This window comes from Anarrhichthys ocellatus, unplaced genomic scaffold (assembly GCF_004355925.1).
Source record: "Anarrhichthys ocellatus isolate YVR2014 unplaced genomic scaffold, GSC_Weel_1.0 scaffold27, whole genome shotgun sequence".
In the NCBI taxonomy this organism is placed as follows: Eukaryota; Metazoa; Chordata; class Actinopteri; order Perciformes; family Anarhichadidae; genus Anarrhichthys; species Anarrhichthys ocellatus.
In genome coordinates, this window is record NW_022280057.1 from 2,717,741 (window position 1) to 2,735,503 (window position 17,763).

Here is a 17,763-nt window from a genome sequence, read left to right on the forward strand (position 1 = left end):
CCCCTTGTTGAAATTAAGACCTTCCGCCCCCGGGGGGGGGGGGGGGGGGGGGGTGGGGGTCTGGGGGGGGGGGGGGGGGGGGGCATGCAGTTAGTGGGTGCAGGGTGGGTACTGTGTGTTCATGTCTGTGTGGTGGTCCAGGGAGATTCCCTATAGATCTCCGTCCTCAGACCTGCAACCACCATGTCTGCAGACCCCCAACATGGTAAACAAGATTTGCATGGTGTGTTTACAATGTAAATTGGTTTCTAAAGGTCTTAATTTCACCAAGGGACGCACCAAAGGTGGTCTGGGAGCACATGCATGCGACCCAGGGTTCACGTGTGATAGAGGATCCAAGAAAAAGTTGCGGTTGAAAAAGTTCTCCTTGTAGTTTAAGTATATTATATAAAGAAAAAAACAAAATGGTTGTTTGGTGCACAAACTTTTAACAACTACTTTTTGCCTCACTATTACATTTAGGGTGCCTCAATAAATTAGCCCAACTGCTGGCACACTTTGAAGACCTCAGCATTTGGGATTTTAATGTGTTTGTTTGTCTCAAGCTGTTTTTGGTACACAAGTGTAAATCACAACTTTACAAGTCAGTGTAGCGCACCGTAAAGGCTGGCGGTTCATGTGCATGTGTGTGAGTGAGTGAGAGAGAGTACGTGAAAAAGAAAAAGAAAAAGAGAGAGAGGTTTCGACACAGATATTATGTCGGATGCCTTTTACTTCAGAAGGGAATTAGATGTGAACCTATGACATGTTTGGGTGCTGGCATGTACCTAGATATACACACATATATGTTTTCCTCCTCCATCTTCCTGTGTCCCATATCAAATGTCTTCGTGAGCGTGAAGAAAGTCGTTGGGAAATAGTATCGTATGTGCTGTAGGGCGTGAAGATACTGTGGAAATCGATTGCGTATGGAAACACTTTCGAAGGACCATGATTGATGTTCCGAGCTTATGCATTTTTATCTTCTCTTTTACAGGCTCTCTATCGTGACTGTCTGCAGGATGTGCTGCTGTCTGCTATCCAGTTATGGCTGAGGTAAAACACCCAAATCATGTGCTTGTCTGCTGCCTTGTCGGCCCTAAATGACAGGGTTGACAAAAAATATTGGTATAGTTTCTTGTATGATGTATGGCTGAAGGTAGAGGTGTTGTGTTGTAATAGCGTCAAAGTCAGCGGGTTGAAGTAAGCGTCTTCCTGAAATGTCTCGCTGATTTCAACCTCAGTTACCCCGGGACCAGCAACTGTGCTCTGTCCTGAGTCGTCTGCGTTAAGCTGTGCATTGATTAACTCCTCCTTGAAGGCAGCCACCCTTGAAATGCGAGGGCCTTTACACATTGTGACAAACCAAAGTATCCCTGCAGTGTCATCAGATCACCTCGCCACTTCCAATTAGCAGTAATCTCGGACCCTTTTTTTTTTTTTTGGCCTTGTTGACAGGACAGAAAAGCCGCAGCGGGACAGACCAGCAGCCTAGCCCCGTCCCAAAGATCCAACGCTCTCATCATTTATTTATCCGCACGAAGGCAGACAAAACAACTCACGCCCATCCTTCACCAGGACCAACAGCTGCGTGCTAGGAGAGGCTGTAGCAGGGTTGGGGTGGGGTTAGGTGGAAAAGGGAGGCCAGCACACACAAGGCACAATCAGTAAATCATCCGCACCGTTTTGTCAGTGTAGTTGAACTTCTTCAGCGTTGTCATGGCAATTGGGGGGGGGGGGGGGGGGGGGGGGGGTGGTGCAGGCTGCACTTGACTGTACTCTGATAAGGAATTCTTTAAGGAGAAGGCTGTGATGTACTGAACTTGAGAACGCCTTCTGATCTCAGTTTGTATGCTAATGAATCTGGTCTTGTGTATGCATTGTAAAGCAGCTCTTTGCCTTTTGTTTATTTGGATATGTGGAGCCTTTCTCCTTCAGATGTTGTTGTGTCAATTGCATTACCCTCATTCCAAAGATAATTGCGGCGGTTGCGGGGTTTCTTTTAATTTGCCCGTGTTGTGTGTGTGCAGAGCCCGACGCAGCTGAACTCCTAGCTGTGGGTTTTTTCGCCTGTTTGATAACCTGACTGTAAGCAAGCCCCCTCTGGCTTTGCAGACTTCTGTCTCCCTCAGCACACTCGCTGCCGCAGCACTCATCCACGAGCGACACACTCATTCACACGCGCTCTCGCATGACTACACAAATGCATAAACAGGACTTCAGCCTTGACTGGCTCACGCACATAGAACACACTCGCTTACTCACTCAAGAATTATCGTGGTAGTAAAACTAGAGAGGAAGAGTGAGAGAGACAACGAGAGAGGAGGAGGGACTGAGACGGGGAAGCAGAGGGAGGTGGAAGGAGAACCATTGCCCCAACAGAAGTATTTTATCCCCAAGCGGTTTTTAAACGCTGCCATGGCCGTGACCCCGTCATGAGGACAAGCCATTGTTCTGTCCCGTAGCTGCTGCAGCAAGACCTCTGTGAGAAATAAAAGTTGCAGTTGATGAACATGCATTTGTATATGCAAAGTCTATTCAACACAGTTGGTTGTGTCGTAGGTGTGTAATGTCACTGTTTTTTACTTTGAGTGAAAAGGCCATACAGCTCAGCAGCCTACTCGTGTTGTACTTTAAAGGATGTGACAGATGTGGTCTGGAGTGTGTTGTTCTGCTGCTCTCACTTTTTTCCCTCTCTGTCTATACTTCCACGAGTCTGGCTGTGTGTATATGTGTGTGTGTGTGTGTGTGTGTGTTCTCTCTGGTCCGCTGCTTTGGCACAAAAAGGACGGCCAGGCCGCCCCATTCTTTGTTTTGCTTCTTGTAGGAAACTAGCAGCAAATTGTGGCTCAATGAGGCGTTGCTGTTTTGTATGGTCTGATAAAGTGCAAACGAAACCGTCTGGGCTGGACTGGCCTGCTGCAGTGTTTTCCATTGTAGCTGTGAATGTAGGTCTGTGTGATGCTTGGTTAGGGTTGAACATTAGGTGACAGGGGGGGGGCTGCTGGGGGTAGGGTCCATTCACACAATTTTAAAATGTCACCCAGTGTTTGGAGCTGCTGTCCGCTGTGTTTAATTGTGATGAGGGATGATTAGAGCTCCTCTTAAGACTTGAGGAGAGTTTTCTGTCTTGCTTCCTTTCAAAGGTTTTAAAATCCCAATATTTTAGAGTTCTCAAACAGCTCCGACATGACACATTTGTCAAAGTGATCAGAGCAGGGCATATGTGTGTGGGTGTATTGATGTTCATGCGGGAAATAGTCCAGTTTTTACTTCAATTCATTCATCCAGCACCTGCAGTAACTACTTACGTTAGAAATGAAAAGGGTGACTCACTAAACATGCAGTCATTTCATGAAGATCTTGTACTTGAAAGTCGTTTGCTGGAGGCAAACAACTTTGTGACCGTAAGAGTTTATTTGCTCAAGGATTGAAATATTAATATTAATAAGCAGGGAAGTATGGACAAAATATTTAATAGTGTATAGTTTTTAAGAAAAATGTTGTGCATTGGATGAGACAATAAAGCGTACTTCTTCGTAACTTCTATAACTTTACACCTACTTGATTTAGTGTGAATTTGTGCTTTTGTTTTACAATAAAAGTGAAGGTGTACACTTTTTTTGTAGCAGAAACCCCAAGAGGGTTGCCTCTGAGAAAAAAAACCAAGAAGAATATCATGATATATTGAAGGGGGCAGCATTTGTATATTGCATTTCCAGAGTTGTTTCATGGCTTGATTTGCCATTTCTCAATGCCGCTGGGATGCACAGGGAACACAATGCCGTGAAGATCCACACATCAAGTTCATTGAGTCAAGCAAAACAAACACATAGCTTGGGAGATGGACAAAGAAGGGGGTTCTTGGGTGTGCCATGGCCCTTGTCTAAAGCGGTTATGGGGCCCACATGGGCGTTCTGCTCTCCAGAGGCTGTTGGGGTAATTATCTGCCAGGGTGCACGTGTGGGAGTGTGCGTCACGTCGGCCGCGTCTCCGTGTACATGTCTGTTAGGTGCGCGAGGGATTGTAGCGCTGGATGTCTCCGAGCATCCTGTCCTGCGTCCTGATGCTGTGGCCCTAAACAGGATGAAATGCATATCCACTCAACCCTATATACTTCTTCACACTTGTGTGATCTATATGTGCCCCCCAAACACATAAACACACACACACACACACACACCCTTTATGTCCATCTTCCTTACACCCCAGAGTTGAGAGAGAGGATCTGGGAGTCTCAGAGGAGCGTGCTGGGGGAAGAGGCTGAGGAGCCATCTTTGACATGGGGCATGGGGCCCAACGGCACAAAGCCCCATTCCCTGCTCCTCCATGTGGAAAATGGCAGGAGAGCAAGAGGAGGAGGGGAAGGAGGCAAAAAAAAAAAATTTGGAGAAAAGAGGAGGAGGGATTGAGGGAGCGACAATTAGTGGGATCTGCTAATCACTAGGGCAACACTCATTTAATTGACATGTGAAATTTGAATTCATCTAACTAGTCGATAGTCAGTACGACAATGGACCAGCCGTTTAAGGTCTGCTGGTGGAAGCCAAGGAGGGGCAGCGGCAGCTGAGGGCTGAGGCCAGGCTCTTTGTTAAAAGTAGCAGTGTTGTTGAGTGAGAAGGTTGTCCACAAGGAGATTATAACCATTATGCCTTTGACCCTTTGGGATAAGTAACTCCATGGCTACCCCACTAACACACAGCAGACACACAACATAGCAAGGGCTGTTTATGTGTGTATGTTTTTATTTTCAGCAGAAGGCAGAGTGAGTAAACAAGTGTTTTTTTCACAATAAATCTGACCCTGATAATTTCAAAGCCTTGGAAGAGGAAAAACACAAAGGAGGTGGGCAGGGAAAAAAAAAAACACTGCAGTCTGTCCATTCCTGCTTCCGCCGAAATCAATAAGCTATTTAAGGTCATCAGAAAGCAGCGTCACTGACACCCAGCTGCTACCGGAGAGGCATATGAAATCTCAATGCCGCCTCAAGAAGTGACTTTAAAACAAAAAAAAAGATGCAAACCTTTACTCACAGCTCATTTATTCGGGATATTACAAAAACTTTTAGCCTCACTAGCAGTGTGGCAGTGTGGGTTGGCACTGATGGTCAGGCCACTATACTTTGCTTAAGGCTGAATGAGGAGGATTTATTGGTGGCGATTTGTAAACACAACATTCAAAGTTGGCCCCTCATAGAATTGTATGTTCTTGACTGCGGTTAGGGTGCTCCTAAAAGCCAACCCCAGATTCTCATTTTGGATCGAGCTTCCAATACCAGTGTTTAATAAATAAGCTGTATGCCTTAACGTGTGCGTGTTTTTTTGACGCCGTTTTCATAGCTTTCTACACACCAAAATGATCAAATACTCATAAGTGATGATTGAGAGGGATTTTATGAGTTTATATATTGTTCTTACTTGTTCATCCAAGAAGAAAATGTACAAATCATTTCCATTTCAATATTTCAAATCTATTTCAAGTGACAGAACTACACAAGGAAATCTATATTCTTAAGAGAAGGCCCTTTAAGTTCTGACCCTCCCCCCACTTCAGGAAATACCAATTAACAAATCAATTACCTCATAACTATGATTTATCAGTTTCTCAACAGATAAATATGATGATTAGCAGACACAAAATCACACTAAACATATCAAAAAGTATAATCAGAACTACTTGAAAACTCAATATATATTTTCTAATGAAGCGTTTGAGAAAATGCATTTTGAGAAAATGCCCCCCCCCACACTTATACCACATTTGGTGCATTCCCCCAGGAACACCATCATAAAAGGAGTCCTAATAGGCTAAGACTGGTTTGGCACTTCCTGGTTCTAAAGCAGCATGTTTATGTGCTGCCTAGAGGAGAGGTAAGACAAGCAAACATGCTAATTAAATAAAGGTGTTAAAATATCCCATAAGTTATGTGATATTTCCTGTTTAAGAAACAAATAGCCCACTGTCTGGACTGTTTAATGTCGGGTAGATGACATGAAAGTTCAGATTAGAGCTCAGAGGGGGAACATTTTAAGACAACCTGGGTCACATGTTTGTGGCTGCGGCCTCCATTTCTGTTGGCAGCAACTACAGAAACACACATGCTGTCATTCATACATGTTTGAAACAAATTTCCAGATTAGCCACACTTATTTCGGAAGGTGAATCTGTCAGTTTACAGACACATTTTTAACTTTAACTTTGACCTACTATGTAGGCACTCAGTTTTCCTGTGCATTAAGGGATTGTTAGCTCGTTTGCACTTCTTTTCTGTCCTCAAATTAAGTGTTTTAGATGGGCTGGCTAAAATATTCCCTGCTCTACAACCTGCTCTACAACCTGCCTGATCATTCTTACCTTGTGACACTTTGTTGTACCGAATGTGCTGTTTTTCCAAAACCTCAGCATTTTACTTTGGTAAATCCAGTGTTATCCTAATGGATACAAATGATGGCCAAAATCATGCAAATAAGACCAAAGCTGTAAAACAATCCCTTTAAGGTGAAACTAACTATGATTGTCGTTTGTCCTTAAACCTAACAGACACTGATTGTCTTCCTGTGGCACGTACAGCTCTGGATAGCATCGAACCGGTGAGTCCTGTTCACACTGTAACCATCAAGAATATATTATTCCAGTTTTCCTCATTAGTCAACCCCACTTTTCTGTGCCATACATCTCTTTATGTTTGATTTTGGGACATTTAAACACACATCACTTAAGGAGTACTTCCCAAATGTACTTGTGTGTTTTTGATCTATCCCTCTACTAACAGATAGTTCCATTGTCAGAGGTGACTTTGTAGAAGTGGCAGAGAGTCAGAGGAGACTCAGGTTACTTCCAAGTCTTTCAGCCAGTGTAATCCTCTTCCTTTATCTCTCTGGCTGATCTGGGCCAAAGCTCTGTGTGTGAGAATGATTCAACGACTGCCTGCTTTTCTGTTAGTCTCGGTCATGTTTTCTGTCAGTCGCTTACTGTCTCTCTCTTGTTCTCCAATTCTCAATTGTGTTCTATTGTTCTGCCATTCTTCAGAGTGGCTTTCTGTGTTCACCTCGTCTCTGGATTGCGTCTGTGCAACAATGATCGCTGATTGTCCTCTTTTTTTTTTTTTTATGACAGAAGATAATCTCTTGCACGCAGACGCCACCTTGCACCACAAACCAGACAGGCAACTTGGATTATGTCCAAGAGTCACAGCTGGATTGATGTGTGTGCAAGTGTGTTTACTGTCGATATGTGTGTGTGTGTCCGTGGGGGGTTGGGGAGTGGGCTGCATGCAGAGGACTAGCGTGCAGATTTCTGTGTGCCATGTAGCTTGCCTACTGGAGCGCTGGCCAATAGCTCCACATATTGGATGCATTACAGAGTGGAGCCAATGCAACTGTGTGCACACAAATGTGTGTGTGTGTGTGTGTGTGTGTGTGTGTGTGCGTGTGTGTCTACACGGTTCATCAGCGCAAGAGCACTTTTACCCTCTATGAACAAATCTGCACTGTCTCCATTCACCGAAGTGATCACAAAATGCATTTGCCTCTCCTAGAGTAATCATTAATCGTTAATGGCAGATTTGACTCTCAATTCCAGATCGATGCCGTAGCTACCCACTGTTAAACGATTAAGACTGCTCTTAAATACATTTTCAGTTTGTCAACTAGTTTAGCCCAAAGCGAGCCCCGTCCTAACTCCGATTTTCAACGTCTTCAATCAGATGAGAAAAGATTCACTGATGCAGGATTTTCAGCCAGTTTGAAGTCTGAGCGGGAATTGATTAAGGGTTACAGTTCCTTGAGATTTGCTGTCCCACAATCCCCAAATTGTGATAAAAGCAGACTCATATTTACTGTTGTTGTTTTTGTCTGCAACAGTTGTCATGGCATACTCCTTTGATTGAATAATAAATCAAAGTGTAGAAATATTTCATTCTTTTTCCAGATGATATTCCATTACACCTCTGCCGCCATCAAAGAGATCAACATCAGTGCGAAATTTAAAGTGAAATTATTACGATCCCAATCCACAATCCGTGGATACAAGCTGGGCTTCTTCAACCACAATGGATGGATGAGTCTACATGACTGATTCCAGATCAGGACTTTAAAAGAGAGGAGAGAAGTAAAAATAAAAGCCAAGAGTAGAAAAGGCGAGAGGGAAGAGTAAGAATACAGAGAGGAGAGAAGAAAGGAGATGTGAGGAATCCTGAAAACAGTAGTTTATATCCTCTCAGTGACAGTGTGGCCTATTAGAGGCCCTAACTCTGTCATTACACTTGACAACAACATCCGCTGTAATTGAAGCAAGTGCCCGGCTGAACTGCCAAGTCGTACCATACTATACAATGAGGCACATGCATTGAAAAAATAAACAATGTGACCATACACGCGCACATACTTCCCATATGGACACGCAGAAGCAGAATAACAGACACGCATAAATATTCACACACAAAAATGGCCGCACTATCAGCGCGGCTGCACATGCCACACGGTAGGACACGCAGCAGTGCTTATTGAAAACATGGCAGCACTGTCGAGCCCAGACGGCTCTTCTCTGCCCACCTGTCAAAAAATCCGGAGGAGAATTCACCTGGCTGATATCTCAATCTTCTTCGGTGCTGAGCTTAGCTTAGACCCACCATCTGGCTCAGCAGCTCTGCCTCCCTCCCTCTTTAACTCTCACTCTCTCTGTCTTTTTAAAGCTTGTCAGCAGTTACCCGGCACAGCGGTCTTAGTAAGGCTGCTAACGTGGCTAAGTGTCCCTGGGCCTGTTGGTTAGTGGTGCCGTCTTTCTTTATGTGTGTGTGCGCGTGTGTGTACACGTGTGTGTGCTTCACAGATGGCAACGCGAGGGGAGGGGTAGTTGGAGGGGGTGATGGAGCGAGCTGTCTGAGGCTCCGGCAGCTCTCGTGTCTCTCAGGCAAGGCTGTCTGTCTGCGGGCATCTGCACTGGCAGCCCCCCCTTCCACCAACACCACCATGCCTACTCCCCCCCCCCTTTCCCCTGTCCCCTCTCCACCGTCGCCATGGCCGCCTCACCATCCAGCGCCGCAGCTTGGCAACAACCCACATTGTGGAGCGGCCCCTGAAAGATGATTCCCCTTGACCTCAGATGTGTCACTTCACTGCCAAGCTTCTCCGGTTGCCCCAGCGGATGATTATTTTGATAGATGATTGGAGTGAATTATACATCTTGGGTTACTTCAGGAGCAGAGCAGGCTGTGACTGAGGCTAAAAGTTGCTTAGTAGGTGTGAGTTCATGTGCAACTGCAACTGTGTTTGCGTACATGGATGCACTTGTGCTGCGTCGGCCTGTTGCTTGGAGGGTGATGGTCTTTGATTCAGAGCTGGTCTCAGGGTTTGTGTTGGGTTACGAATCTTTGAAGATGATTAGATGAGTTGCGTTTGTAGTGTACCCTGTAAGATTGCTTCGGACTTTCTGCTGCTGGCTTATTGATCACAGTGTAGCGAGTGGCAACGTTATATTTAACGACGGGACTCCTTAGAAAGATCAAGATGCTTTTTTTTTTTTTCTTTGAACTTATAGTTTTAAGTGTCTCTCACATTTTCTTATCCATTTGCTCTTTTTCTGATTTGCCAGATGCAAAATAATCTCCTTGGTGTGGAATTTGAAAAGACTTGTATGTAATCCTTGGTGTTTTTTTTTTGTAATTTGAATTCAACAGTTATACCAGAGTTCACTGGAGTTTGTCCTCTTTGACTTCAGGTGGTACTTGGCACAAAGACAAGAGAGAAGTTGACTCTGACCAACGATACAGGAGTTGTCCTTTTTTATTTCAACTGATGGAGAGAAGCTTTCCATTCTAACTGGATGTTTGAATATAAAACATAGTGTACACCACTAATGCATATGTGCATCCACTCGCACAGTAATTTATGCAACCATTCTCTTTGAGTAACACAGTTCTGATTGGCTTAGACACAGCAGGCACCGTTGACACATCTGTTCCTGAGAAATTCATGGAGGTTTGGGCTCTGGAGGTGTTGGTATGCACTGATTAGCACAAGGCTGTCTTTACCCAACCACCGGGTTTCCTACTGGGCTTCCATAAACTGTTTACTAAGGAGTCTGTTGCCATGGTTTTTAGCCATGTTCCAATCAGTCTTTTTTTGACCATTCAGCTTTCTTTATTCCTCAAAAAAGCCCATGCCTTCTGCATCAACCAACTGTTGTTCCTGTCAGACCAATTGTTCTAAATCATGTATATACTGAATTTCATTAATCTGCAGGATAGGGGGCTGGATGATTGGATGAGGTTTGGAGAGAGTCTTTGCTAGCTGACACCTTTGGCTCATGGATGAGTTTGAAACGGGGGCTTTGATGGGAGAAAGAGGTCACTATCATAATGACCTAATAACATCAGGTTTTGTGCGTGCGCTGCAGTTCTAGTTAGAAACACATGCTTGCCATACTTTTTGATCTCCCTTGAAAACGCCAATTTGGGGGCAAGATACGATAAAAGTGAGATAAGATACGACCAAAATTGTCTCTCCTCTGATGCTGCGTGTCCTTTTGCCTTCACCCTTTCAATTTCCCGCCTCTCTCTGTGTCCCTTTTCCTATTTGCTCTGCTTTAATAATGAGGAAAAAGTCTTTCATAGATAGAACAAAGCTAGAGTAGCACAAACGTGAAGCAGCCCCCGGAGGTCAGGTCACACCTGTGAAGTAGACTGGTGCTCAGTGTGTTAGGAAGGTCAGGGGTTTGACTTCATATAGGCTGTAGGCTGCGTCTCTAGTGTTTAATAGTCTTGTAAGCTGTTTATTTCGACCCTTTGCACCTCTCTTAACAGGAAGCCGTATCCCTCAATTGGATTACAGCCAATTAAACACTACGCACGTGTAGAGTCAACAGATAGGGGTGTCGTGCAGCCCTGTCGTCTGCACTCCTCCACAGGAGCAAAGTTACAGCTGTACATGGAGTTGTTCCTTTAACTGAAAACATCTTGCTTGAGTGTTTTGAATTTGTACATTTACCTTTTACTTGAAATCTCTCCACCAAGGAAGTTATATCTTCATTTGTCATATTTTTCTGTTTTTTTTAGCCGTACAGAACTTAACTTGGACACATTTTTTTTCCAAATCTCACTGTCTATCGAGAGGGAATAAAATAGTGTGAAAGGAGTACTTTAACTTGAGTAAGTTGCTTCCAGTCTTGATGCTGTGCTTAGTTTATTGACTTCCCAATTTAGTTCCATAGTCAATGCACAGACATGAGAGCGAGGTCAATCTTCTAGCTCTTGGCAAGAAAGTGAACAGGTTGATAGGTTAAATAGGTAAGTGGTTGCAGTACAACCATTCTACTCTGTGAACTCCTCCTGACCGAGCATCTACTTTCAGTCCTTGCATTAACAAGTTATTTCAGTGACCAGCTGACTCCAGGTATTTTCTTTTATCGGCCTGCCCAGCACCTACCGTCCAAACCAGCCCTTCATCGGCCAGTTTGTCAGCTCTGTGGAGACACAAGGTGACGTGTGACTGTTTGCGGAGTGTAAAGATAATCATTGGGCAATTACTGGCCACCAAAAGGCTACCATTAGTGAAGTGTTAACTTGCGATACCTGCTCGGTGTATGATGAGAGCTTGGAGGAGGAGAAGTCAGAGGAAAAACAAAATTTGAATTGCACCATGCAAATACAATTAATGGCATAAAGTCCATTGGTCTCTGTGGGGTGTTTATTTAAATGCGTCACTGACGGTTGTATTCATGTGCTGAATGAGAGCAGCTGTAGAAGTATGCGTGAATTGTGGCGCCAGCTGTTGCAATGCTTTGACCTGCTGTTTGTCTTGCATTTGGGTCTTCAAAATGTGCAAGGTCAAATGCAGTGTTTGAAATCCGAGACCCCCTGATGGACACTTGAGACCCCCTGGAAGCCTCAACTGCAAAATTTCGTGGGGTCTCTGGGGAAAAAAAATCTTTAAAAAAGGATTTGTCACTTGCACAAAAATGTCAAACAACTTTAAAATGTACAGCAGTATTCATTATTCAAATTACAAAACACTGTAGCTCTATGTGGGGGACCCCCTATTGCCACCGAATGTTTTGCACACTGTTCAAATGCATTAATTAAAGTAATAATCCCAAAGATTTTCATTTAAATATATGGCTGTTGAATCACAAATTAGCAAATTAGCACAAAGCTGAATTTGCAGTATTACGAGCTGGGTGGCTGTGGCGACGTTCCCAGGAAAAATCTCAAGCGGCAATCAAAACACACGCCTGCAATTACCCCTCTTCGCCATCGGTGCCGCCAAAGAGAACAAAACTGAGATCTTAGAGACTGTAACGCTGCAGAGTTTATTGCCTCTATGAAATACATTTTCTATTTGTGTACAGGGTTTTGCTGTGGAAGCCTCATTGCTCTACCAGCTTTCCCTCAGCAACCTTGCTCTCTTTTGATTTCCAATAACATCCCCGTTTCATTATTAGGTCAGCTGAATCGTGTTCACTGTTTCAACTTCTTCCATATTGGAAAGGAAGAAAATAAAACGACAGGTAAGAGGTGAAATGGTGGACTTCATCTACACGTTTTCCATAGTAACAGTCAGCTGCCACTCCTTATTCGTTGCCCTCCTAGTTGTTGTTGTTGCTGCTGCTGTTGTTGTTGTTATTATTACTGGTTTGAATGCTCTAGTAAATATGTCAATTTTTCCTGCCTGGATGGAAGTGAGTGACAATGATCACTGAGGGAAAGCACTGCATACAAGAACTTCAATGATGCTGGAAGCTTAAAGAGTCCTATCATCCTTACCAAAACCCCTCCAATGGATTCATGACTTGTCTAGAACCATACACACACACACACACACACACGCACGCACACAGACAAAGCCTTTGAAAGACTCAAGAGAGTTGTTTTCTTTTTTAAGTCTCTAAACCTTTTTATTTTCATCGCTGTTTCAGTATAGTACGTGTGTGTGTGTGTGTGTGTGTGTGTGTGCGCGCGTGTGCGTGTGTGTGTGTGTGTGTGTGTGTGTGAGAGAGAGAGAGAGAGAGAGTGTATTCTACAATCAAAGGCATCTATTTTATGTTACTACTGCCCTACATATCGTAGCCGAGGTGCAGACCCATCAAGGGGAATGTTTTAATTAACAATGCTGCCATTCTCGCTGACACCTCTATCTCTGGCAATATCTCTTCAACTTGCAGCATCCTCAACTCAAAAGCATCCGTTCAACAGGGAATGCACAAAAACACACACAGGGTTATGTGTGTTCTTTGCAGCGAGGAATATCCCGAGCACTGATCTAGACAGGAGTCATTTTGCTGCAAATAGGACAGTAAGAGGGGGGGGGGGAGAAATGCAGGCAGGCAGGTTGCCACGAAGGGGAAATACACACAGATGGCTTGACAGACTGACAGAGGATGAGGGAAAAAGTAGAATAACGAACAGACAGACACAAAGACACATACGTACAGGATGTGTAGGGTGTGTGTGCAGATACCTGCACACGTGTGAGCACATCTGTGTGTTGTGGTGAATCCATGCAGGATTTTGCATTCACATGTATACACTTAAAGATTAAACCTGTATGAACACTATTGTTTTTATTTATTTATTAGATCTCTGCCCTCCAGATCTGCAATAATATGTGTTTTTCTTAAACAAGCTTCTCTGAATTAATTTGTCGTTTGACAAGCAAAGTACCCCACTACTTTGCGATGGCTTTTCTCTGGTTTATATCATCGTGCTTTGAATATGTTGGTGTTATGACTGTCGATGAGACCAAACAAGACATTTGAAAAAGTCACCCTGGACTCTGGGAAATGAATGGGAGTTTTCCACATTTTGTATAATTGTATAAACTATATTATTAATCAATGATGCTCGAATAACATCTATTTTTTAATCAACATAATGAGTAATCTCTCTACAATATCTGCCTGTGGCAACTAAAGCACGATTAACATATTTTATGCACTCACATGTGTCGTGCAAGATCGTGGTCTCAGTTAAATATCGAAAAGGTTTACAGTGACTTGAAGCAGGAGACAGGTCTTGTCTACGTTGTTGTAACTCACGACTGAAACTACAATCTTTCCGTACCTGGAACCAGAGTCCTTTTGTTGCCTAAACGTAACAACATGCAGGAGTCAGGATGCCACCCCTGGTCTCTTGAGTCAAGAACGTAGCTTTTATTTTACTGGAAATCACATCACAACTGAACATAATGACAGCAGTTACGTTTCCCTCAAAATCATATTTGGCAAAACAAACAAGTAATATGTAAATGTAATTTTTTAGAAGACAGTTGCTCTATGATACCATAACAACCGAGCAAACTTTTATCCAATGATGAAATCCACGAGCTGTGGAGACAGCTTTTTGTTGAATTCCATACTATACACATCCAAAAATGGAGCTAAATCTAAGATAATTTCATTTTTCAGGATTGGTGATCTGAATGCTTTTTTGAGGCCCTTCATGAGGGAGACATCTTTAATAATGTTTGGCATGAATTTAAACATATTGGCATAAAACATCAAAGTTCAGCAGCTTCAATAGAAAAAGCACTGGTATTAGGTACATCTACACGCAGGCAGGCGCCTGCTTGTGGTGGCTGATGTTCTGTCGGGTGGGGGGATGCTGCACTGGACCCTGCTGCGTCTTTTGTCGCCCCTGCTAATTGAGTGATCCTGGTGACCCTGTCGTCGCTGCCTGGTAACACGTCAGCAGGAGCTTTAAGTCATAAATGGATGTCTGGCTCCATGAAAGGTGGCGGTTGTGGGATGTACTGGTACATTGATTGATGAAATGATGGAAGGATGGATAATAGACGGAGGGCGGATGCTCTGGCTGTACCACCGTCAGGAAGCGAGGTTAAGTGCAGTTCAGTGGCTCAGCATTGAAGCTGTGAACGTTTCTGCTTTGTCTCTTTGCACGCCGGCGGAGCTAGAATTGATTGAAGTCAGTGCTTTAAGGCACCTTGAATTAAAAACACTGGATTGCTGGCCTGAGACTTCATGAAAAGTGTGGGTGGATGCATACAAGAAGTGGAGGGAGAAATAAACAGTTTAATGCCCCTCAAGGCATTTTCCCTGCTGAAGGTATGCAGGCGTGATGAAGAGGATGGAGGGATGGAGGGACCGTTGGACTGTTTCTGAATTGGTATGCTATGAACATATGAGAATAACACTTGACAGATGCTCACAGGGTGATATCATGCCCCATCTTATGATTTTTCATTAAGTATGCTGTAACAGCTGCACTTGTACATCTCACTCAGTGGCGACAGTCGTAGCATGCCAAGTCTTCAAAAAAAAAAGGAAAAAAATCACTCATATTTCAATGCATGCCTTTAGAATCTCTTTCAGTGAACATGTGACACTTTGCAGATAAGTGTTTTTGTGTTAACAAAATGGAAATCTTAATTTTGCTAAGCTAATTATAGCTTGTAGCCTGTTGCCAAGCAACCTAATGACAGGAGACAGCGGGGAGTCAAGAATCTAACCTTTGGCTCGATGGAGCCAAGAGGTGATTTGGATTTCCTTCATATTACTTTCTATTGATGCACTGTGTCCTGACTGTGGCTATATTTCACTTTGGAGTTCACATGCTTTAAAGTATGCTTTAAAGTAACTGTTTTATATAATAAGGATGAAAAACTATTTAAACTCCAGTCAGAAAATTGAAAGCATTTAATCAGTGTCAGGCAGCTTTAACAGGGTGCTGTTATGAAAATGACAGCCCTTTATATATGGAGGTGCATGAGTCATTCTGTGCTGTAGAAATGTCTATTTATATATATATATATATTTATATATATATATATATATATATATATATATATACACTCACAGGGCATAAAACACTTCGTTTGTCAGAGAATTGATATCATTATTGTTAATGCAAAAGGAAAGAGGACTAATGAGCGGAGTTATGAGTTAACTGGTCGTACTGTTGGATTACATTCTTGAGCACTACCATATACAAAAGTAGCCACCGTACAAGATTCATTACCTTGACTCTGCTGGATTAATTCTATATATTTAGAAATCCTCTCCTTCGAAGGGCTGCAGCTGTAATACACAAATAATGTATTTACGGACCTCTGTTACAGCTCCATATACAACTATTGATGTTTGGATCTACATCTAATGCACACATTTACTTTCCATCTGAGATCCCCCAAAGACAAGGTCTGTATGCTCTGAAAATTTCTTTGTGGGTGTCTGATTTTTTTCCTCCTATCAAGGGGGAGTATTGAAGGGGGGGGGGGGTCCAAGGCTCTGCGCCAAAATAGTTTTGAAGTATCTGTGAAAAGACTCCTCTTAATCCGTTTTATTTGCTCTGCTACCTCCGAACCATTTGTCCGAGCAGAGCTCCCAAACCCTCCGCTCCACCCAGCCATCTCAGGGATTTAGTGTGGTAGAGCAGAGGTGCTAGAGCCCACAGACAGTTAAAAAAAAGCCATCTGGCCGGGGGGGGGGGGGGGGGGGGGGGGGGGGGGGGGGGGAGGAGTCGTGCTGGGCAATCAAAATGACGGACAGCAGCGAGAAGTGTTTTGCGGGCTCCCACGTACATGCAAAGTAGCCCGACTTGTGAGCTTTCACAGCTCCCTATGGTCTTCAGGTAAACACTGACCGGCCGAGGTATGCGTGGTCCCCCCCCCACCCTCAGTGTGTGTGTGTGTGTGTGTGTGTGTTTTTGTTTGTGTATGATAATAATGTGTTTGTTGGCTTGCTTGTGAAAGGAAAGAGTGGACTGTCTTCTGTTTACGTCCATGTGAGTGGCTCATGCAATTGTGTGTTCTACAAGAAAGACTGCCAGGTTTACTTCTGTAGTTTTTCTTATTTTTTTGCCAGCGATAGTGTTTGCCAGTGGAAGGTGTTTGACCAGAGAAGTCGGGGTTAGCAGGCGAAATAAACAGCATCCATATTCCATGAACCATCAAAAAAAAAAAAAATCCCTTCTTGGATTCGACACAGGCTCAGTTCTAAGGACACTGTGAAATGGGCGCACAATTGTTCCTCTTCGCTCTGAGCAAATATTATAATCCTATTCTCTTATGCTTTCCATCTTGCCCTCTCTCTCTAATGTTCACCCCGATGGCGGCCCCTTTCCCTGAGTGAAAACCCCTCCGAATGTGTGGAGGCTTCATTTTTCACTCTCCCTTTGGGGCTCTGTTGTCAGAGAGCAGCCCTTAGGAAGTCTTTATTTCTGCCAGGCAGGGCCTCTTGCGTTCCTCCACCCTCTCCCTCCGTTCTCATGGCTGTCCCCCCCACCTGCTGGGATCCTGATCCCAGCCGGGGCAGGGCTTCAGCGGGGGACAATTACTGCTGCTCCCCAGCTTTGATCATCTGACCACATGGAAGCATAACAGCTGACCACATGTTTCAACAGACAAGAAGAAGAAGAAGAAGTAAAGAGAGAAAAGAGGAAGAGTTAGAATAGGGTGAGAAGAAGAAAAGAAACCCCCTTTTTCATTTAAGTTGAGCCCAAAGTTCCATTCTTCTTTGGCAGCTTTACGGAGAGTTGGCCAGAATGGTCAAATCTGTGTTTCAGACAGTTTCCTTTGATGGTGATTATTTATCTGGATCAGGGCAACCATACTTATTACAAACTATGTCTGGCTACGGCCTGCAATAAAGTTCCGTTTCAATTTGCCTCTCTCTCTCGCCAAAGAGAGAAAGAAAGAGAGAAGCAATTTGAGGCCGCCCTTGTAAAAAGTGAGTGCTAAGTCTTCTGGTATTGTCGGCCAAATTGTCAGGACGCCAACTGGGCTCTGCTGTCGTGCTCTGAGCACTGTCTGGCGTTGAGCAGCCGAGGCCACA

The 17,763-nt window shown here is 43.9% G+C and overlaps 1 long non-coding RNA gene across 10 annotated transcripts in view; it reads left to right on the forward strand.

The window, feature by feature from the left end:
• The window catches only part of LOC116391879 (uncharacterized), an 81,347-nt gene that overhangs the window by 6,011 nt on the left and 57,573 nt on the right, over positions 1-17,763 (forward strand). For 7 of the 10 annotated variants that reach the window (XR_004213285.1, XR_004213292.1, XR_004213290.1 and 4 more), the window contains exons 2-3: positions 977-1,035; positions 6,520-6,569. This is a non-coding gene — a long non-coding RNA (uncharacterized LOC116391879). Of the gene's footprint in view, positions 1-976; positions 1,036-1,785; positions 5,850-6,519; positions 6,570-17,763 lie in introns of those variants that run through there. The other 3 variants (XR_004213293.1, XR_004213294.1, XR_004213289.1) reach the window with 2 other exon arrangements.